General features: G+C 38.0%; 1 protein-coding gene across 3 annotated transcripts in view; it reads right to left on the minus strand.

The window, feature by feature from the left end:
• DACH2 (dachshund family transcription factor 2) overlaps nucleotides 1–24644 on the minus strand; it is a 642364-nt gene that overhangs the window by 237731 nt on the left and 379989 nt on the right. The window lies entirely within an intron of this gene.

Here is a 24644-nt window from a genome sequence, read left to right on the forward strand (position 1 = left end):
CCCCCCCCCCCCCCCCCGGCAGCCACAAAAGGCCCACACCCGGGCTGTCCTGCAGTCCTCTGCAGTGCCACCACTGCCTTGTGGGATGGCCCCGAGGTGACAGTGGTAGCAGTGGAGCAGAGCCTGGGCTTGGGCTGCAAAACCACATGTGATTAACGTGTTAAAAAAACTAACTCAAACAATGATTAACATGTTAATCGTGTGAGTTAATCACAATTAATTGACAGCCCTGATTTCTCCATATCAGCAACGGTTACACAATCAAAATATCATGTATGGTAAAGAATATCTTATTGTATGGCCAATTTTAACAGTTAGCTGCTGGCCTCAGTAAATAATGGTGTAATCCATGGACATGCTGTCCTTCCTGGCTCCTTTCTCACCAAGCAACATGGTGAGCACTCTGCACCACCCATCCTTCAGTGACTTTTTTTCACTCAAAGACAGCAAAAAACAGATTATCATGAATAAAGGAGCCATAAAGACAAGAATTTTCATGCCTAAAACCTCCTATATTCTGGAAAGAGAGAATATACTTTAATCTTATCATCTCCTCATCATTATATGTAGGATCAGATCTATCTATTTATCTCTCCAAAAAAGATCCTTATTCATTTTCTATAGGATCTGATACTGCTCTCTGAAATGGACTCTAAAATGTACTACCCTTTAAACTTGTAAGTTATTTTACTGATGTGCTAAATAAATAATATACTGACTCAGGATATATTGCCTTTGAACCTTTTCCCACAGAAGGAACAAAATATTCTAAGATTTTCCTCAATGAATGTTATATTTTCTATGGGTAATATTTATGGTTTCCTTTCCCTAAAGGAAAGAAATCCTATATAAATTGTCTGCCACCATGTTGCTATACATTAAAGGCAGATTCTTTATTTTTACTTCTATGCAGAACTCTACAGAGCTGGAGAGTCATGTAATCAGAAATGAGCCTAAGTTTCATACTATAATCATTAATTCATATGGTAAATAAGCCCTAGGGCCAAATTGCATAGTGAACTATGATAATGACAGTCTGCAATCTAACTTCAAATCTCAAGAATTTCTACTCTGTTCTCAGATACAGAGCAATATTTTATTGCATCAGATAATACTCTGATTATATAAAAACTTGCATCATTGCTGTTTATTGGCTACTACAAACAAGTTGCATGTCTAAAGAAGAGTCAAAAGATGTCAGCTCTCCATCAGAATTAACTATTAATAATGTGTTGATAGGACTTCAAGTTTTCTGCCTTCTAGAAATATGATGGTGTAATTTTATTTGTAATTCTAGTTTTGAAATCTATTAATGGAAACTTACACTCGTCTTTGAAAAAGGATCAGTGAGAACATGGTTCAGTTGTCTGAGTACCATTGGTTTCTAATCCCAGATATGTTACCTGCTTCCTCATCTGTGGTGATGGTGAGTCCTTTATCTTCATCTATAACATAGATGTTACAGCTCAAAAGGCTGTACTGTGCATTAACTAGATATTGCCTGTAAAGCAGCTTGAAGGTAACATGCATTATAAATGCTAATCATCTCCAACACCATCTATGGGATGTGGGGGGAGGGGGGGAACTAGTCTTATAAAGTTACTTAAAATGTTTTCACCCATACATAAGGAGGTATTAAGTCTTCCTGGACTAGGATGAAACTTGCATTTATGGCTAATTGTTAACATTCAGAAAGACTGGCCAAGAGGTGTGAAATTCTATAGCTATAAATAAAGTATTGTGATGACAAGGGAGGACACGCTCTACATGAGATGCCTTACCACGAACTTTAAAAGTGATCTAGGAAAAGAAGAAATGGCTTCCCACACATCTCACTGCTCACAAAATGCCATTTGCAGGAGCCACTTAGAGCAAAACAAACAAAAAAAAGTCAGAATGCCCCCAGTCATCTGCTTACCAACCTCTAGCCCAGTGATTTCTAACTAGGGCACCATGGCACCCTGGGGCGATCCTTTTAAGTAGTAGTGCTGTTAGCTGTGCAAATGCCTACACATGATTTACACGATAAACTCAGCCATTTCAAATAGGAATCCAATGTAAAAAATATTTGGACCGGTGGTAGTTTTTCTGATTTCTTTGCAAAAGAAGAATTTCTCTATTATTTGTCCATAGTCAAAGTAAATGAGTGAACACTAACAGCTGGCATTTTCTGAGGGTGTCTTGAATCTAAAACAGTTGAGAACAAACTGCTCTAGCCGTAAGTGCAACTGAACTGAGATCTCCTTCCATCTTTTTACAATGCATCTCCTGAAAGAGAAAATCTCAGAAGTTTACTTTCTTCTGAAAATAATAAGGGCAAGGTACTCAACTGTTCTACATCTTATTTATTATTTTACCTTTCTATGTCTGCTACTTAGGTAATCTGTAAGATTTACTGAGCCTGCTTGGAGACCCTAGAACTTAGAATGCCTAGAAAATGCAATAAACTTGGACCTCAAATATACAGCACCATTTTACTGTATAATTATAAAATATTATAACTATGAAACTTTACTCTTGGTATTGATTGCCCTTTATGTTCCAGAGTACCTACTAGAGCAACCTTCCCAAGTTAGGACCCCCATAATAAATAATTCCTTCTCCCAATCCCTTTGTCTTTTCTCAGCAATTTAACTCAAGGCCACGTCACACAGGAAATGTAGTACATGCTAAATGGGCTTAAGGCATGCATGTCCACAGATTCAAACAGTAAAACACATGCTAAGTAAAATACATATGCCATTTATACACAAGTTCCAGGAACGGGGAGGATGCTTTAATCCGATTACATTTAATTAAAGTCCCTGAAGTGTCAGGTGTATCAGCATCCCCACGCTGAAAAATGGCAGCACTGGCTGGGTCAATTACAAGTAACCATAGTTAAGGTTTAATTCAGGCATGTAAGGGGTCAATGGAAACCTGTTTTGTCTGCACCACCCCAGGCCATCCTGACTGACAATGGCAGCTTGCAAATGACCCCTCCCCTTGTCTGTCACTTCTCCCAATGTCCCGCATGTACTGAGGGACTTTCGTGGGTTTTGGGGAGCCATACCCACCCTGGTCCATGGATCCTGGTCACTGCTGGCTGAAATCAATGAGCCGGTACCTAGGGGTGGGCTTGACAAAGCTCCCAGCTGCATGATTGGGGTCTAATCCCCAACACAGAAATACATAAATCAAAGGCTTTGTGTTTTAGGTGCATCTGAGCATGATCAGAGAGGTAGCAGAGGAGATAAGGCCCTGACACAGGGGAGGTGTAGAACAGACTGCATCCCCATGCCACACTGCCTCTCCACCTTCTGAAAGCACTGTTGGTATGGCCACTGGCAATCCTGCATGCTCCCCTGTGGGGAGCAGGTGTGGGTAGGTCTGGCTCCAGGAAAGGCTGTCATTATTCAGGTGCTGGTATGATAGCCCCTTTGTCAGTGCAGAAATACTGCATGCAGCCATTTTGGGTGGCTGTCATCCTTCTGGATTCCAAGTCCCTTCACAGCTCAATATCATGGCAACAGTGGACTCAAAGCACTGAGGGGACAGGGCACTGTTCTTCAGTGGACAGATTGTGGGGAAGAGGCCACTAGGAAGAGCAAGCTGAGTTCAGGACATAATCAAAAATTGTTTTTACTGTGAGGTCTGTCAGAGCTATGAAGCACAGGACTGCAAATTGCTCCTATTATCTTGGTGAAGCAGGCCAATGGTAGCTGACTATGTGTCACATACATTCTCTGGAATGACAGCCTTTCCCAGGGAGCCATCATAACTGGCTATTCCCTTCCATGACATGAAGGCTGTTGCTGGCAAGACAGCTTGCAGAAGCAGCAGGGGTGATATCTTGGGGGATCATCATCTGCAAGCTCAAAGAGCTCCACCCTGTGCTGCCAAAACACTTTTTCCAGGGAGAAGTGGCAAAAGAGAAGTGGTGTTTTGATACAAGAGCAGACTGACAATTTAGTATGGCAGAAGAACCTTCCTAATGGGAACCTTTGGGGAGGGAAGGTTGGAAGGAGACAGCAGCTAGCTGACAGAATGCTTAAATTGTTCATATTTTAGAAATAATCCAGTTAAGTAACTTCCTATGTTAAAGAAACATAACTTTCTGAACATTACAGTTTATCATTTCCAGTTAAAGCTCATTTTACTTATAATAATAGGATGCCCGAAGACGTGCCAGGATGCAGCTCCAGCACACTGTAATTATAGTGTGTCAGAGCAGACTCGATTAATTGAGTCTGCTGGAATGTGCTAATTAGTGCACTCCAGCCAGACTCTGCATCTTGTATCAGCATCCCCATGCTTCAAAATGGCAGTGGGGGTGCTTTAACTAAAGCTCGTTCAACAAGGTTTAGTTAAAGCGCCTCTGCCGCCATTTTGAAGCAGGATGATGCTGATACTTGAGAGGCTGTGGAACTTTAATTAGAGCAGCTCTCAGAGCCACCCTAATTAACCCCCCTCCCTGGAGCATATGTAAAAATGACCATAGTTTTTATTCATGCAGAATAAGCAAGGACTTAGTGGACACTGATGTAGCCTTCTAGTGCATGATTCATTTTTCATCTCTTATTATGCTACCATAGTACTTAATAATATCTATATATTTATGTTCTACATTATTAAGTCAACATTGATGTTATCCACAACCAGCTTGAGCTGCAGAATCTACTGTTGCCCTGTCTATATTTTAACTTGTAGCCTAGACCAAAGCTATCCAAAGCTATGCTTCGAATTTCTTAAGCACAGCCCAGGATGAATCCCACGGTTCCTTGCACCATGTAAAGCAGCCCTCTTTGGAATTGGTCTACATCTTACCTATCCTTCCTTCCAAGCTTGTCTCTACTTCCAGGAAGAGAAGAGAGGGATGCTCAAGGACCACAGAAAAAGACAAGGGAAATGTGGGAATTCTGTGGTATATGTCTTGTTCTCAAGCTCTGCAAGCATGTTGATATAACCCACATGTACAGTTGAGGAGGAGGAGCAGTTGTGGGGTTGACTTCATACGTGAAAATTTAACATAGCTTCTGGAGCTAAGGATGGACTGCAACCAGGGGTTACAAATTAGATAGTTATTGGGAAAGAGCTTGTGGATAACTTCAAGCTCAATTCTAAACCGGGTGGATCCTTTTTACTTTAATTTGCTTAAGTCAGTCAGACTACAGGACCACAACAGCTTTTTTCAATAGGAAATCCGCAATTCTATAGCAAATATGCTCATTCTCAGTAGTCTCTGAAATTCACATCTACCCTGACCAGCAGCAATAATGAAAGATGATACCTGACCTACAATAGTTACCAAAAATGGCTAGTTTAACATATGAATTAAAGTCCAGATTTTGTTGCCAAAAGAAGGTCAAGTCAAACTTTTAAGATTAAAAAAAGCATTCAATGTGGGACATGTGGATAGCAAGAACACCTGATTTATCACAATTAATGACAATAAATATTTTGGAAGGAATCTTAAACCAATCTCTACTTATAAAAGACCAGAATTAGTCCTGTTTTGGTGGCAGATTATTCCATATTTGCCCTCTTACATGGTTCTTTACATCTTACTCTGAAGTATCTGGTTCTAGCCAGATCCAGGGACAGGATGCTGGACTGTGGGGACTTTGATTCTGATCCAGAATGGCAATTCCTACAATCCCTACACCTCAACTCTATCTGATAGAGAGAGCCAGGAAGCGGTTCCCTACAAACACAGAGTTCTCAATTGCTTGCCCAGAATTTTACTAAAAATGATTTTTTTTCTATGTAACAAACATTTTCAAATTGCAGAGCAACTAAATTATTTTAACTTTTAACAAGAAACAGACATTTATGTTTACTAGGACTTTTTCTATATTTACAAAAAACCTTTTAAAATTGAATTAAAAAGGGAAATATAAAAATCCACAGGCTAAGATTATTAGTCACAGATGAAAGAGGGATCGGGGTTATTTGTTTATTTTATATAATCCTTTAGACATAATTACCCAGAACAATTTTCTCACCCATTTCTGCTACTCCATCTGCCTCTAATTCACATCACATGTAACTCCCAGTTTGATGACATCCTAAGCATAGTTTAAGGCACTATGAGCTTTTAAATGGTATAGCAAAACAGGGCTGATCAGAACATTTTCAACACCAGGAAATTTCCAAAACAGAAATTTATAGAAGCATATTTGCTGTGATGAATTTTTCCTGGAGAAGAATAAGAGATAAATTCACTCTGGATATATGCTCGCTCTAAATTTATGCTTCTTTAACCTGAGGTGATCAGGTTTTGATCTACAAAAACACATTTTCACACAATTCTGTTTTCACATAAATGCTGGCTTAATTCCTATTTGGAACAAATGTTAGTTTTGAAAGCTGTGACAAAATAGAATTGTCATTCTCCAGGCAGCTCTATAGAGCATCCAAGGCATGTTAAAAATGCCCTGAATGTCTTTATAGCTATGAAAAAAACTCTATGTATATGATTCTATAAATAGAGTAGAACAATACTTTGTACAGGGACATTTTTTTTTCATTTTCAGATTTTTTTTTACCACAGTAACCTGTTTACATGGAGACTGGAGTCAGATACTCTGTTTAAGTAAAGAGGTAGAGACTACTTATACCAGTAGAGTATTGAGCCATTGGATTTCTATGTCTTTACAAATAATTCAATTTAAAAAAGCAAAACTAAGATATCACTTTTTCAGAGTTCCATAGTATACACCAAAGTTCTAAAAGTTTCCTGTAAACTAAAAAAAACCTTTGGCTTCCAAATGTTTGAAATCTGTGTCCATACAAGAAAAGTTGTTTGTTAAAAGATGGAAATGTAATTATGCAATAAAAAGTGAGCTCTGCATTTTTTAAAAATAAAGTACACAAAAATTATGTAGAATTAAGTAAAATAATGTTTTATGAATTAGGTCTTTATTATGAAAATAAAAGGACCAGCCCCATCTGCTGGAATAGACCACGTGGCTGATTTATGTCATGAATGCTAAATTATTGATACATATGCTTATATATTATATTTTATAAGGGGCATCAAGGGACTACACCATCTGGCAAGAAAACATCAATAATGGTACCGTTTTTTTAATAAACTGCAACAACCAGAGACCAAAATGATCACACTGAGGTTTTCTTGTTTTCTTTTTTAAATATGGAAATTTTACAAGGAGAAGGAACAACAAAGAGGTAGAACAAAATCAAATACAACTGCTCTAAAGAAGTCTCTTCTATAGGATCTGAGGTACAGTGAAACAGCAGTATTATTCTGGCAACAGTAATGTGGTGTAACCTATAGACGGGCCCTTCAGTTAAAGAAGATGGTAGACATGGAGATGTGCTAGAGATGTGCTAAACACATTACACCTTTAAGAAGAATAACGAGTGCTAGACAAGATGATGAATTACCTCTCATGGGTAATTCAAATTAAATATGAGAATTCTTCAGCTTCAGAAATAAAACATTGTTTTAAAATATTGTCTTCCAAGTATGTGAAGCCTAGTAAAAATGTGCTGGTGTATTTGGGTTATTTATTGTTAAAGAATTCCACAAATTTGAAAATTCCAAGGAACAGAAACTAAAGATAAAAGCCATGTTTTAGAAACACTAAATATGACTTCAAAAAGCCTTTTTCCTCACAATCATAGGGTTTCTATATACGTGCAGAGAGGCTGCTCCAACACATTATAATTACAACACATCAGAGCAGAAATGAATAATTGAATCTGCTGGAACATGGTAATTACCATGCTCCAGTAGACTCTAGCGTCACATGTATTGGCGTCCCCATGCTGAAAAATGGTGGTGGGGACACTTTAACTAAAACTGGTTCAATGAGTTTTTGTTAAAGCACACCCATCGACATTTTTCAGCACTGGGACACTGATACATGTGACACTCTGGGTGCCTTAATTAGACAGATGCTCTGACGGCACATCTATAAATGCCCTTAAAGTATCGTGAAAAAAAATAAAAATACAGGAGGTTGCTTATTCTATCAACTTCATAGCCAATGAAAAATCTCAGTGGCGTTATCAATGCTTATAACAAACATACTTTCTCATTGGACAAAAGGGTGCATGACTCTTGCACATTTTTTTCTGTCTTGATGTGAATTTAACCTAGTGCATATAAAAGTTTGGAGCTTGCAGAAACTAAAATATATGGAAAAGAGTTATGCAGACCTCTCTGGGGGATATTTCCCTAGCCAGAACATGAGGTCCAGGACCAGTTTTTGGCTATTTATGGTGCGAAAACATTCAATTTTTGGTTTCCAATCTTAAAATAAAATATGAATGGTTTGTAATGGTTTACTTTTATTTATTTAAAAGGAATATACTTTACTCAAATTACTTTCTTGGTACCAATACAACTACAAAAAACATATAAATTTTCCAGGTAAATACCATATTTTGAACATACAAGACACCTCCCAAATAAGACATGCACCTTGTTTTAAAAGGAAAAAAAAAAGAAAGAAAAAGATCTTTCTGGAAAATACTGGTAAATAGCAGTAAGCAACCAAACAGCAGTTGTGTGCATAAAATATGATATTTATTCAGTTAAATCTAGCTTCCCTTGAACTGAGGTGAATAAGGTCAGCGAAGATGATATAAGAGAACACAATCATCATCAAGTTACTGTTTAAAAAACTGCTCTCTGCTGACATGGAAATATCCACACCTCTATTCCATTTTCAGTTGTTTTACCTTCAGAATGTTTATGAAGCAGTTAAGTTAATACCTGCCATTTTGCAGATAGCAGAATTTAATAACCAGTAACAACTTTTCTCCAGTATAATCCACTGTTTTAGCCATGGTACCTGAACACCTTATAAAACTGTTTGTCCACTACACATTGGCTAATAAATAGTGATCTTTGCTTATAGCCATTTTTCCTTAGACAGGTATTCTCAATTATTATTATTGTGGCAAGGCCATGGTGAAGAAATAAGTCTTAGATATTTCACCCTACAAAATGTCTCTCTCAATGAGCCACCATGCAAAGAAGCCAAAAATATATTATGACATAAGGTTTTAAGACTGGGAGAGGGGAAATCAAGAGAAATCCTGAAGCAGAGAGGAATTCAAGGGACTATGGGAAACGCAATTTCTTCTAAACGTGAAAGTAAAAGTGAACATTCTAAAACAAGAATACTCCACACTCGGCCTGGGGTTGTCTTCATGTAGCCCACTGGGCACCCTGCTGCCAAATTTCCAGACCCACAGGGAGCTCTAGGCCTTGTGTGCTGGATCGGGCACCTAATCCCCCCATGCAGAGCTGGCACTGGGCCCCAGAGTCAAATCTCAGTGTAGGGGACTGGCAAGCAACAGTGCCCAGCCCAATTGTGCAGTGCATGACTGAGGAGGGGGCAGTACCAGGTCCCTGAAGCCCAATTGTGGTATGCAGGTCAGGAAGGGGGCCAATCCAGGGCCCAATCCTGGTAGGTGGGGCTTTATCTGGCCCATGGATCAGCCCCATACCATTAATTTGGCCTGTGGGGCCAAAAGCTTGAGCCCACTGTTCTAAAGTACAACAAAATATTGAGCATACAAAATTGGTGAAATTATTAAAATGTTTTAATGCGATATTATAATTTTTCATAGGTCTTTTCTTTTTCTAAATATAGTTATATTCCCTCTGACATACAGCAAATTAAAACTAAATATTTGCATATGAAGTGTGAAATCAAGGTCCTGATAGCTTAGACTGCTTCAATACCATATGGTACAACCCCCAGTATCATCTCTAAACTCCAACTTGAATGATTACGAAGTGCCTACCTGAAATTCTCATGGCAGTTTCAAATGTATATTGTATTTTTCTCTTCCTGTTTCATTGTATTGATTGACTATACTTTGCATTGCACTGTATTTATCAGCTACTATGTTCCAAAACAAAATTGACTTCATCTCAGAGAAAAAGAAGAAATATTTCTATATATATTCTGAATATTGTTTGAAAGAAGCAATCTCTTGCATGTGCATAGCAAACGACACCACCAACCACCAGCAACAGAGTTAAAATAGCAATGAAAATGAGACTAAGAGAGGGAGAAACCAGGCTACAGAGTTTAGAGCAAAATATTCATAGATGGGTTTGGGAGAGGAACCTGACCCACCTGTAATTCATACAACTTTCATTTAGAACATTGTATACTGAAAAATAGACAATGAAGCGCAACTGAAAATGTACCTAGTTTTAAACTGAAAACTAGGTAAAGCATTATGCTATTGATTAGCTGAAAACAGCCCTGTAAACCCAGAAAAAAGTGTTTCTTAGCAATTGTTAACAAGTGCAGGTAAACAAACTTGTACTTTCATAAGCACAAATCAACAAAAGTACATTTTGTTCCGTCTGTTCTGTCCAAGAGAGGCACTCAGCTTTATTGAAGGTAGCGATGGTTTAATTTAGTTCAGAGCATTAAATGTTTCTTCTGTGCCTAGTTTGTACTTGCGACTGCAAAAAAACAAACTGTCTCAAGGAAATGAGCTATTTTTCCCTTCCTGAAAGAACTCATAATGCTATGAGCATAACATCACCCATAATGAGATGAAATGGCAATATAAACCACAGTAGAAATAACAAATCTATTATGAATAACTCCCACCAGAAATCTTGGAAACTGGACAACTTACTGTCTGTTCTTATTTTATTTAGTCAAAGCAGAAAAATGAGAAGGAGATCTGTATGCCTGGATTTCAATTGGCTTTACTCATAACTTCCAATTGCATTCACTCACAGATGACTAATTGTTGTCTTCCGTTCTTGTCTTTCCTATTTGGCCAAACTGAACAGAAGGCAAAGATGTCTGCTGTCCCCTGACACATTAGTATTCATTACAGTGAAAAGTAAATGAGAACTATTTCATCTTCAGAGCACTATCCTAAGACATTAACATCTAATAACAATATTAAAGTCACATTACAGGTCTTTAATGTGTGGCAGTAATAATGTTGTCTAGTTTAATAAAGATACGCATTAAAATAAATATTTTGGCTATCTACTTTTAGGAGTTTGCAAACAATATTAGTAACAAGTTAAAGAGACTTCAAGAGAGTTAAAACTAAATTGTAATGGAGCATTACTGGGTATTTTAATTATACTAAGATTTCCTTCTTCCTTTCCTATGACTATTCTCCTACATATAAACAGAGGGGGGACTTCCTTCTTTTTAATCAAAGTACCTTATGTTATCAGCCTTTGAAAGAACTATCTGGAAGCTCTAAAACTAATAACTATGTCAATTGTCATAATGAGAATTCCAGAAACTCTACAAAGACTCAAAGTTCATATCTGCAGTTCAGTCAGCACTTTAGTAAATCTGTAGCAGTTCTTTACCAAATTAAATGGGAATGCTACAGTGGACAGCAACTCTAAAAGATGACCTTTGGTGTGCTATTCCTTGGCGCATTTTAAACACTTATTTTTACTTAGCCAGAAAAGGAACTCTCTACAACAAAAGTGTTTTTGTGCAAAAGGTGCCTGGTTAAAATTGCCAGCTATTGAATACATGCTACCAAGTTGTTGTTCTATAAGAATTCAGGAACATCAGACATTGACATGTTTATTAACCTAAATATATAATAATGCCATCTAATTTGTAAAAAGCTAGTATCCAGTGCCCACTCACTTAATTCCCAAAGTTCTTTGAAAACTAAGTATATTAAGTCTTCATGGTTCTATTTAAAAAATTCAGCTTCAGCTTTTCAGAAGCTACATAAACGGGCACTATTATGTTTATATTTTTTTAGCCATATTATTAGCATGGTTATTAATTAATTCAGCCAAACCAACCCAAAGCGGTTGACTTCATGGAAAATGCTTTCTGCATTTTCAAAAGTTCAATGTATTCTTTCTTTAAATTTCTTTTTGTCTGATTATGAGGTTACCCAGTTAATCACCTGTCACTATATTGTCTTGACTCAGCACTACTAACTTCAAATTATTATATGGCTTTTTAATTCATATTCCAATATTTCTTAAGGCCCCAGACAGATGTTACACTCGAGATGCAATTTACTAGTTAAAAACTACTCCCCTTCTCCCCCCCATACTGGGATTGGATCCCAGAGAGCCAGAACTACACCCTCCCACCAGAAGTCACTTTAACCAGGATTGGATCCTGGGGGCCTGGCACTGCCCCTGCCAGGCTCTTCATGCCAGGATTCAACCTTGGGGCCTGGTGTTGCTTCCAAATGGCCCTGAGTACTGGGATTAGGTGCCAGATCCAGTGCACAGGGCTTCTTACACATGCATTTTGCTACCAGATGCTCCAAATCAGAATGAAGTTAAGGGTGCAACAGGTATAGGCAACCACAACAGAACCTTTATTATGAAGTTAAAACTAAATAATTTTGATCTGTTGAATTAGAGTGGAACCAAAGAAAAGTGGCTGAATGTCAAAATTACACTACTTCAGACTGGGACAAATGTGGCAAATGTTCAATGCATGGGGGGAATAATGATTGGAACAGATTACCAAAGGATGGGGAGATTCTCCGTCGCTTGAAGACTCAGCATCAAAACTCACCGTCTTTCTAAAAGACATGTTTGAATGATTTTAAAACATTTTGGTAAAAATTTCAGTTTAAAAAAATGGTCTTACAACCTTTAGTTTTTAGTTCCCTATGGCCTTTGGAAATGTGTCTGCTTGTGTCTATATTTTTTGGAAATGTATATAATCCTTTACTAGTTTAATGCAGCAAGAAAATTTGGTTATAAGCCTTGTAGAGTTTCTAGTGGCTGCACTTTTTTCATATTTAAATGAGGATTAACAAGTTTAGCCATGCACTATATGGAAATTTAATTGTGTTCTTGTGTTTATTTCTGAGCACCTTGAAACTAAGCAAACACTATGTTGACTATTACTTTCACGGGTGTTTTTGTAGTTGTAGTTCACATATAGTTTCTGTTTCTCGTTTTTCTTATGTATTGGAACCTATAGAATCTCCATGTACAAAAACATGAATTTCAAATTTGTTTTACATTTATGATATTTAGTACCTATATTACAAGGTTGACTGTGCCATTTATGTACAGCCAGGCACAGAGTATAGTACAGAGCCACCCAGGCACAGAGTACTACTGAGAGACAGGGGTATGATAGTAGAAACAACGGAGATACATGTTACAGGGGTGCACTGCCACACTCCTTTGTGGGGTTGCTACCTACTCTTAATTTCCCCATAACGCCCACCCTTTCTCTACCTTTTCATTCCCTTCCCTAAACACCACATACTTTCAGGGAAGTAGGTATGGAGCCTTCCCTAAACATTCAGAGCAAGAAGTAAAACTTTCCCCAAGCCTTAAAGTGCCTAATCATAAGGGGAAAAGAAGCTGCTTATATTCTCAGCACAATGCACAAGCATGTAAAGTACTTAGTAGAACTTAGACTACAAGAATTCATGCAAGTATGCCTTAAAACATACCACAATTATAATTAAGAGAGCACTGACATTACGTGTGCGTGTTTCTGAGAAAGACCGAGAGAGAGCAAGTGAGCAGCTATATCTTTGGGTCTTTACTTTTTTAAAAAAAATTAAAACGGACAACTACAGTGGCAACATTTAGAAAAGCATTTTTCCTTCAGAAGCAGATCATGTAACCTCAGTATTCCTTGCATTTAGTTTGATGATGCTCCCATCCAGTGTAATGCAAAACTCATTTGTGGAGGAGAAAAAAAAAGACTATACCAATTAGGTGGAAAGAGTACAGAGAATTTCACAAATAACATGCTAACATCTAGTTATCCAATACAAAATAGGGAAGAATTTAAAGGCAACTAACAGGGTTTTAACTTTTTCTGACATCACGTGGGCTGAACATACCAAATATTCTTTGGCCCAGATGCACATTTGTGACAATCCCTGACACTACAAATTTTAGTTACCATCATGCCCCGGAAAATCTTCCTGGAACCACCCTGCTATGGTCTCCGAAAGTCCTTTTAATTGGATACAGTGTGCAGATAATTTATGCGAATTTTCACCATCACTGATAGATTCTACAGTAGCTGGCTGGCTTCCTCACCCCACTGATCCCAAGTCCTCACAAGACCTTCCACAGTGTTGAAAGTAAAGAAGGAACATGTCATGGAGATAGCAGTCTTTCTAATCCCCCACCTCACCAAAGACAAACAAATGCACAGCAAGTCTCTTATCTCCAGGCAAAGAAAAGGGCTTACAAGATTATCTACTAAAATTTGATCTTATTTGTATTTAGATCACTATGTATTTATTTAAATGTTTCCATATATAATATCTATATTCATGTGTCTCATTTTTATGGAACTAGGTATTAATTAGAAACACAGTGCTGCAAAAACTAATATAAACTGTTGGAGATTTTTGCAAAATAGTGCACGTACCAAGGTGTCACTTAAAAAATTTCTAGCAAGTAAACAATAGAACTATATCAGTGGTTCTCAACCAACCCAGACACCCCTAAGAAAAAAGTTAGCTCTTACTTTTCACTTGTTATTTTGACTAGAGAAAATACTATAGCATTTATTCTGTTGCAAAGAACTCAGAAAGACCACAATAGGTCTGAATCCCCTCCCCCACCCCCAGATGAACAACACCCCAGCAAACCAACTCCCACCCCATCCTGCTGACCCCTCATCCCACTCCAACTTACTTGCTTGGCTTCTGGCAAATGCTGATAAAAGTGGCACCAGGAGAAGTTTGCAAGATCAGGGGTTTGGGCTCAGAAGAGGAGGGGGTGGAGCTGGCTGGTCCACACAGGGGGACGTCATTCATCTGGGGTGGGCAGAAGGAGTAAGGAGGGTAAAAATAGCCTGGTGCCAGGTGAGGCGGGTAGGAAAAGTGCAGCCCCAGGCTCTATGCTTGGAACTGTACAGAAGGTCAGGACAGTTTAGACCAGTCTAAAAATGGTAAACCCAATCTAAGTTAGGTGCATCTTGGAGGCAAAGTTAACTTAGATTGGGTTGGCCATTTTTAAACCAATCTAGCTATCCTGAACTTCTGTACGATTCACACTTAGATCCATCTAACTAGTGTAACATCCACAACGGGGCATACTAAATTTGATGAAGTGGCCATTTTTCACATGATCTAACCTTCCCTTAACCTCCCCAAATGTCTGTACCCAGACTGTGTGGCATCCTGCAGCACCCTTGGAAGGACCTCAAGGCACCCTGGTTGAATATTACTGGTTTAGATGATTTACTTTTAAATCAAACTAATTGTTTGGGTTATTATAATCTGTCACCCCAAACTGCATGTGAAAGTGATTAAAACAAATTGCTAGACTCTTTCATTTAGATCTTGATCTTCACTACAGTAGTTGGTCTTCATTGCAAATAGTCACTCCAGAAGTTAGTATAGTGCCAGTGAACATAAATGAACCATGAAACAAGCCCTGAAGTTATTAAAAGGAATTTGAGTAGCAGCAGAAAGCAAGTGGGTTAGCAGAGTGACATTTACAATTCATGAGTTGTGCTAACTTGACTCTCCATTGAAACACACCCACCCACCCACTCACACATATTAGTGGCGTTTCAATTTAAACCCATAAAAATGTAGATTTGGGGATTAGGGGTTACTTTTTTAAATCTGAAAATTGCAGACTTTTCAGAGAAAAGTGGGATCCCTGCTAATCAAGTATAAACCTAACATTACTACACAGGTGAGTACCACGACTTTCAAAAAAAGAGGTGAAAGGAGATATGGTTTGCAGTGGAGACAAAGATCTATATTAACAGCAATGGTGAGAAGCTTTCCAAAAAAAATATAAACAACATGATAATTTCATGCACTCATACCTACTGAAATCCTGCTCCAAAACTATGCACTAGTTAATTGCCTTTATCTTGCCTCATTCCATTCAAAAAGACTTAAATAGGCGCCTTAAACAAAAAATGTTCATTAGGATGGCAAGGAGTTTTGGAATTAAAGTCTGTCCTTTCTTCTTCGGAGTAAAAGAAACATCCAAGCCTGGAAAATCATTATCGTCCTACCAACTGCACTAAATGAGAATTTCAATGAATGATCTTTGACATCCTGCTTGAATCTGGAAAACAATAAATTAAGTAAGCTTTTCAAAGTGTATTTATGAGAAAGGATGCAACACATAAGAATTGAAAGGGGTGTATCATGAATGGTGTGGTTTGGGAAAGAAGAGAAGATGCTTTTTATAAAATGGTTGAGCTTTCTGGAAACCTTAAATGTGCAGCTTTACTTGTACTCCATTATGCAGACCTTTGTCAGCAGTGACTGGGTATAGATCCTGCTGGCATTAATTGGCCTCATCTTTAATCGTTGCATCATCTTTACAGGATGAGTAGAGTCTGAATCAAGGAATTCAAAGTGTAAGCCACTCCAAAACTATAAAATCATATGAGATGTTGCTTGCAGTTATGAGGAAACAGACCCACTAATCCAGACTCCTTCCACTCCTACATTCCTGTTTCTATAATCCAAATTCACATCCCTATGTCTCTTTCTTCAGATTACTGGGCCAGACCAGAAATAAACACCTAAATAAATTAGGTAAACTTTTCATCAGAGAATGGTATGAAAACATGTGGCAGGTCAGTGAAGAGTGGGATTAGGGCCCCAAACATGTCAGCCAGTGCTCACAGAACTCCTAATATATCTCTGCCTTGCAAACTTCAAAATCAAGGATCCTGGTTTTCTCCGCTTTAAAAAAATCTCTAATTTTTGGAATTAAAAGAGTAACCCAAAATCCACATTTTCCATGATTAAAATGAAACACCACTATATATTGCTCTCTATATTAGTGGTACTTCATTTTAATCATGGAAAAATGTGGATTTTGGGTAGAGGTGCACTGATACATTGGTCCAATATCGGATTGGTACCAATATAAAGAAAACTGGCTATATCAGATATCAGCCTGATGGGGCTGATAATTTGGCTGATAAATGCCAATGCTGCATGCAGCCACAGTGCAGCACTCAGGCAGCAAGGAGCACAGCTGGCAAAGTGGAGAGCTGCCTCCAGCTGGTCAGTCCAGTGTGGTGGAAAGGGAGGGGGAAGGAAGAGACATAGCGGGGAGGATCAACACCCCCTGTTGATGAGGGAGGGGACAGAGGCACGCACTGTCCAGGCAAGGCAAGGTGGAGCAGAGCCGCGGCTTGTGGGGGGGAGACAGTTCACCACTGCTTGCACCCCAGAAGGGCATGGGGGATCATGTGCCCCCCGGTTCTGCGTGGGGCATGGCGGTCTGCAGCCAGGGCTGTGTGAGGCTCCTCTCAGTGGGGGCTGGGCTAGGAGCAGGTGTCAGTGGCTCTGGGAGAATGCTGCATCCACCCCAAATTTCACTGCCTCTCCACTCCCAGCACAGCTCCAGCTCAATGCCCTGTCTCCACCCACATGGTGGGAAAGACAGGACTGTGCCAGGTGTCTGGTGGCGGCAGTGCTGGGAGTGGAGCAGCAGAGAAATTTGGGGTGGATGCAGCATCCTCCCAGCACTGCCAGCACCTGCTCCGAGCCCAGTCCCCGCCAAGAAGACCCCTGCACAGCTCCCACTGCAGCCCACCCCGCCCCATGCAGATCTGGGGGGCACATGTCCCCTCCCCGTGCCCTCCTGAGTTGAAAGCAGCAGCAGGAGCCACCTCCCAGGAGCTTCAGCTCTCCCCCCCCGCCCCACCTGGGCAGTGCCTGCCCCTGCCCCCTCCCTCACTGCAGGGGCATTGATCTTCCCTCCTGCACCCCTTCCCTTCCCCCCTCCCCTTCTGCCACAACAGACTTACCAGCTGGAGGCAAGTGTATTGAAAATCAGATTGGTATCAGCCGATATGCCTCCTTAAATATCAGCTATTGCTATCTACACCAAAAATCTCTATCACTGCACCCCTAATTTTGGGTTACTTTTTTAAATGCAAAAATTGGGGATTATTTTAAACCAGAGAAAACCAGGATCCCGGTTCATAATTCAACCTTAAATACTCACCTACCTCTACAATAAATCACCTTTTCCCAAAAATAACTACAAACATGTGAAAAAAGAGAAGAAAAATAAGGAATATTCCTATTAACAGTAAGGAGTCTACAATGGAATCATCATTATCATGGTTGCAATCATCTTTGTTACCAACTTTAATAGGTGTCATATCTGCAGACTGTAGCGGAGATCTGTGCTTTATTTTTATATTTTCCTATTCTGTGTCTTAAAAGCTCATCCATTTTCTCTCTACATTAATAAATAGGTATCATTATGGCCTTACTTGAGTGTGTTTGTCTCTGCTGTGACAGAGCACCTCCCAACAGACTTTTTATTTCTGAGAAATCCATTAAAGGCCCAGGAGGAACCTACTCAAGTGCATTCCTGTTGTAAACAAATGTTATAGGTGATTGTGGGAAATAAAAACCACTTAACCCTTGTTAACATGTAATAGGGTAGAACAATACCACACATTACTTACTTTCACAGCCAGTAGTGATATGACACAATAAGCAAAATGCCCTTTTAAATTACTTTTATACACTTTGATGAAATCTATCATAGTTGAGCTACTTGCCTTTAATATGACAATTCCCTAGAAGTTCAGTGCTTGTAGAACAAGGGCTAAGAACACATAATGCAAAGAAGCTAAGCAGTGGAATTGACAGGCATTCAGAAAAAAAAAAAGGTAAAAGAACTTAGGGTGAACAAAAAGGGAATTGGTTACCTGCTAAGATGCTGGCATGATTGTGCAAGGGCAAATCTGAATGTATCTCTTCTGGGACTACACGCTATCCAGTATTAAGGGAATGTAAATATATTTATATTTGTTTCTTTGTTTTAGCATCAAGAAAACAAAAATGTAAAACCAACACCAAGTCATTTGGACATTCCTTATGCAGCCAAGTACATGACACATCCTATTGATAATTGCAGTCAATGAAATTAAAACTCCTGTTACTATACATGTGATTTTTCAGAGAATCCCAAGCTTTGTATGTTAATAGAGCAAAGTTACTTCCTTGCCATGCTAGCTTACTAATTTCAGAAGTTGCTCTCACAATATCAAAGACACTTTCTCTTTGTAATTGCTGTTCCATCTCACCCAAGCATTTACAAAAAAAGTTTGAATTCTATTACAATAATACAATAAGCTTACTTCACAAAAATGCACACCTGTTTAGTAGATTTAGATGCTGCAACTAAATGTGCTTCTCTCCATCTAAACTGCAACTCATGACTGTATAGCAACATGCATATTTGTCGCAGTTTGAAGATTTCATATTACATCTTTAATTGTGGGCATTTAGCAGACTGCCTCTTATTATTAAGATACTGCTGACTTTTATTGTCAATGTGGCCACAGGACAAGGCTAATAATTACCAGCACCAGAAGCAGCTTGTGGTTTTATATTACATTGAGGTAAATTACACTGGAATTAGAGTGGATTACTTTTATCAAATGGGAATAAGCTGTTAATTAACTCCCCGCTGTAGCAATCTTTTTCTGAGCTTGCAACTGTTATTAGCTCTAGATTAAACTGTTGAATTAATTTCCCACTTACTTACTATTTCAAGAGTTTTTAATTTACCTGGCAGCAGTTTTAATGGGAAATTGTATTAGTGAGCATAAATTGTTTTTGGGAAGAGTAAACAGTTTGTGATAATGTTTATTAAGTCGTTTTGTTTGAGCAAAAATATAATTGCAGTTTTAATTAGTGCATGGTTGTCAGAGTATTAGGTCTGAGATTACATTATGGCTTTCTGAGAAAACAATCGCCCAGGTAATCCCAGCATTTATAACTGATAGCAAATAGAAAAGCTCTGTCAATACTGCATTGATAGAAGGGTGGGGGGCAGAGAGACAGAAAGAGAGGTTTCAAGCAATGGTTTCAAGTTGCAGCAAGAGAAGCTTAGGTTGGATATTAGGAAAAAACTCTCTCACTAGGAGGGTGGTGAAACAGTGGAACAGGTTAACTAGAGAGGGTGTGGAATCTCCATCCTTGGAAGCTTTTCCTCAACGAAGTCCTGACTAGAATGATCTAGCTGGGGATGGACTTTCTTTGAGCAGGGGGTTGGACTAGATGAACTCCTGATGTCCTTTCCAACCCTAATATTCTATTATTTTATGTGTGCATGCATGTGGATGCACTTGTACAAGCATTCACAATGTTGTGGAAAGAAACTAAAAATAAGATTTTCCTTTAACTGCTTTAATATCTAAAGGCATTGGGATTCCAGTTAAATATTAAAACTGGAATGGATTTCTACAAGCAGAAATTTTTCTGTAGGGGAATGTGTGTCAAATGAACCTCCCGCTATTCACATGTAAATTCAAAAGGTTAAAATCCTTCAACAGGGCAATAGTCCAATCTACTTGCTTTAAATATACTGCATTTTCCAGTCCTTAGGTAAGCAGTTGGGTATAATGCTGAGCCAGAGGGATTCTTTTAGGTCATAAAAGAAAAAGGTTGAGAAAGAAAACAATTCATCTACCATAACAAATTGCTACAGGCCATTTACTTTGTTGCTTATTTGTTGTATTTACGGCTGATCATTTACTATATAGTGCTGTTTTCAGATGTTTGCAAAATCCCAGATGTGTTTCATAAAAGATAACTCTAATATTCTTTTGGACAGTAATGTACATAGTGTATTTTCTGTCTATACATGCTATATGATCAGGACATTTCAGGCAATCATAGGCAGGAAAAATCCAATTTTATCAGTCCCCACAAATGCCACTAAAATACTTATTACACTGTGTTTTTAATTATCAAAAATAGCACCAAAGTAAGAGCAGCAATTCTGCATTTGGACACCCAAACTGGAATTTGGGGTTCAAAGTTTCAAAAGTTAAGCTTCTCAGCCATCTTGATAATATGAGCATATTCTACCTAATGAATTCCTTGTCACTGTAGGGGTGCAAGGCATTGACAGTGCCTGCATCTCTTCTCCTCTCTTCCTATGGCATATTGTAGGGGTCTTAAACACTCACTGATCTTTAATCAAGCAAATAATTTCAATGACAGTCAATGGGACAAGTAATGTGCTTAAAGGTGAGAAAGAGCTTAAGTGCTTTACTTAACTGTGACCTTAGATGTTAATTAAGTTACAGCTGTAATTATTTCCTTACATGATTATAGTAGTAAGTTAAAAAATTATACAGAAGCAGAGAGAGAAAACACTTCAAGAGATCATCTACTTTAACTCCTTACACTTGGTCAGAACCAACTATACTGTGGCCATCCCTAACTGACATTTGTCTAACTTGTATTTAAAAACCTCAAATAAAGGAGCTACAACAACATCTTACCCTTTCTCACTGTACATTTTTATTTAAAATGCTGAATAAAATCAGAAGAGACCTCTCAGTCCCTCTCAATGCAAGAAATTCTCAGTTTATTATAAATAATTAACTCAAAGGGCATTTATATACATACTTGGGGGGATACTTCAATTACAGTGGCTCTGAGAGCTGCTCTAATTAAAGTGCCCAGAGTGTCTCATGTATTGGCATTCCCATGCTTAAAAAAGTTATATCAAGTAAACATAGTAAATCTTAAAACTGATTAATGTTCTCTATTCCCCTATAGCAGTACTACATAACACTGACTACACCTCACTGAGGTAAAGTATCATTGTTTGTTGTGAAAAGTTTACAATATACTTTTTAAAAATGTAAACAAAAACATAAAAACATTCAATTGGAGTTTATCCAATTATTTTTAGTTTCCAATTTATATAGATTTTACAATTCATGCTTAGGAAAATGAGAATTAAAATGTGTGTGAAGATGCAATGTGCTGACACCCAGCACAGTTTTACAGCTATTTTAATATAAAAGTAATTTTAAAAATAATAGACTTAAAATAGTTTTAAAGAAAACCTAAAAACTAATAGTTTTGCTAAATTACCCTTTTATTACATGGTTTCAATTATCTTTTTTTTCCTTCTCAAAGATGCAACTTACTCTTTCTTTTCTATGAAGGGAATTATGAGATGACAGAAATACAGAAAAAACTCCAACCAAATGCTGAACTCAACCTCAATTTAAACCATACTTCCACAATTTCCAGGATGATTTGTTCCAGCAAATGCTGTGAAAGTTAACAATTCTAACAAGCCTACATAAGTTATGAGAAATGTTCCTTGCATTTGGTAATACACAGTCTGCTAAACTTATTAGTTAATATAGCCAATATACACAAAGCTAAAACTAACTATTTTTAGCTAGTTTTACAAATAATAAAATGGATTCAGCATAAATGTAGTTTCGGTTTCTTTGAAGTGATTAGAAAGTTGCTCTGGTATTACTTAAGGTATTATACTGTAGCATGAGGAAAATGTTACTTTACAGGTACAGAGAAGATTTACTCCACATGTTAACAGGCTACCTCTGGGATATAAACATTGGATTATCCTTTAGCTTCTCTCTTATGCTTTGATTCTTTCAGCTCAAAATAAAAATGACTTGACTCTAAAATGATATAGCTGTATGAATTGACAACACGTTTTATGTTATCTAGCCAAGATTTTGTGATACTATCCCTAATAATGTTTTCAACCCTGATTTAAGAATTGAACCCCCCCCCCCCACACACACACACACACAAAACTAGTACAGGTAAGGGAAGAAATAAAGAAGCATCCATAAAGAGGAAAAACATGTTGCAGCATCCAGTACTAATAGAACCACTATTCCAAGGTAAATGCCATAACTGGAGTGTAGTGTAAATATACTCCAGTTCTTTTTAGGATAGCTAGTTCAGGTACCTGCAAACAGTCCAGCTGCCTCTGAAACAGAATAAATACCTGGATGGAAGTTCATGGTGGCCTTTGTGTTGTGGTAGCTACACAGTTACAAGTATCCAGGCTAGCAAGCTTGGATATGTAGACACTATTGTCACAGGAATGCAGACATACTGGATATGGCAGGTGTGTGTTCAGAATTTTAATTTTAAGAACCAATGTTTCCTCACAATTAACAACTTCATGGAATAAATGCTTAACTGCATGTAATTTTGGGATGAAATCTGCATGCATTTTACTGTATCTGCCTAAACATTTTGAAGTATAAGCACACTTCGACAATTTAAAATTTTTTTTTATAAAATAAAAATAAAGAAGTTTTCTAATTCAAATACAATTCAACTTCAATTAAGTCAAGGCATTTGTCTGTGTTTGACCTAAATAATCTATGACAATTCTCTCGATTAAGTTAACCACTTTGTTCAGCAACTGAACTGAAGGAGTTGACAATTTCCTCAATTTTCTTTCATTTTGTATAGTATTCATTTATAGAATTCAACCTTTTGGGCCCAACTATATTAGTACTTATGTTAAATCATTCTGTTTGGTGTCTCCAGAAACCATATTATAAATTCAGAACTGCTCAGTTAAACGACGGAAATTTAGAACTCAGTATAAAAGCTAAGTCTATTTTTTTAAATCTCTATTAAGCAAAAAACAACAAGCATTTTCACAAGTGTACAGATTGTGACATTGATAAATATTCAGTAAAACTATAGCTGTGATTGGAATAATCACAAACTGGAGGGCTCATTCTTATAAACAACTTACCAGCTTGCCTGATTCCTTGATGTCTATAATAGAGAACTACATATATCTCCGATTGGTTTTATGTCAAAATGTAATGTGTATGAATGAAAAAGGTATACCATAATTGTAAAAAATGTTTTGTTTTCATTGGAGGATGTCACATGCATGACCCAATGGTATACATTTTGTACATTATACTAAGTATACTAATAAAAATATAACAACTTTTGAAATGAATTAAATTTGCTTTAGGGCTAACTTTCTAATAGAAATCATGCTACACATTACTGCAGTACACATTCAAGTATGAACGGTGAGACTGTCCAAATAATTTTAGTCAATGAAAGTTGGGAATACAAGTGAACTCCCTAAATTTGTCCTATTTAGGAACCTGGACATGTTAGCACGAACACAATTAATGAAACCATATCATTTTTTGAAATTAATTTAATATTCTTTTGATAAAGAGACACCCAAAGATACACGTGGGTACAACCAGCCATTACATTTAGATCAACCTAACTACAGATATGTTAATACCTATGCAGGCATTCAAAGGATTAAAAGAAGCAAAAACTGGTGGGCCCGATTTAAGTTAGTTTATCTCATCAAATGAACTAACTTAGATTGGGAACTGGGTAACCTGATGTATCAAATGCCTGTATATGTTCAGAGCACAGCCTGGGCTTGGAAAGCCCAGTTGCTGACCCCAAGCCCTGGGCCTGTGCTCTTCCTACCCCCTTCAACCCTGGCTGAACTACATTTAGCTCACCAACTCCCCCACCTCAAGATGGACAACACCCCCAACAGACCTACAACCCCCGATCTGCTAGCACCCACCAATTCTGCCCCTCCGCCTTTCCCCCTCCCCACCTCAGCACCACACAGATTTACTTGTACTGGGTTCCTCGTGTGGTTTCCAACACACCAGTGAACACCTACAGAAGCTGCTCCTGGTTTACAGTCATGTGGTTTAATGCAAACTGCATGACTGTAGACTAGGTGTAGTGAACAGCTGTACACACCTTGTGTATATAAAGACCCGCAAAAATAGCTAGACTGAAAGAGAGATGGGCAGACAGACAAATAGCATGTGTATTCCTATTCATTTGGTTCTCAGTCTGAAAACTGCCAGTTTCTTAAAGTTAAATCAGCAAGTTCTACACACTGT

This window comes from Gavialis gangeticus, unplaced genomic scaffold (assembly GCF_001723915.1).
Source record: "Gavialis gangeticus isolate Ggan-Ray unplaced genomic scaffold, GavGan_comp1, whole genome shotgun sequence".
Classification (NCBI taxonomy): Eukaryota; Metazoa; Chordata; order Crocodylia; family Gavialidae; genus Gavialis; species Gavialis gangeticus.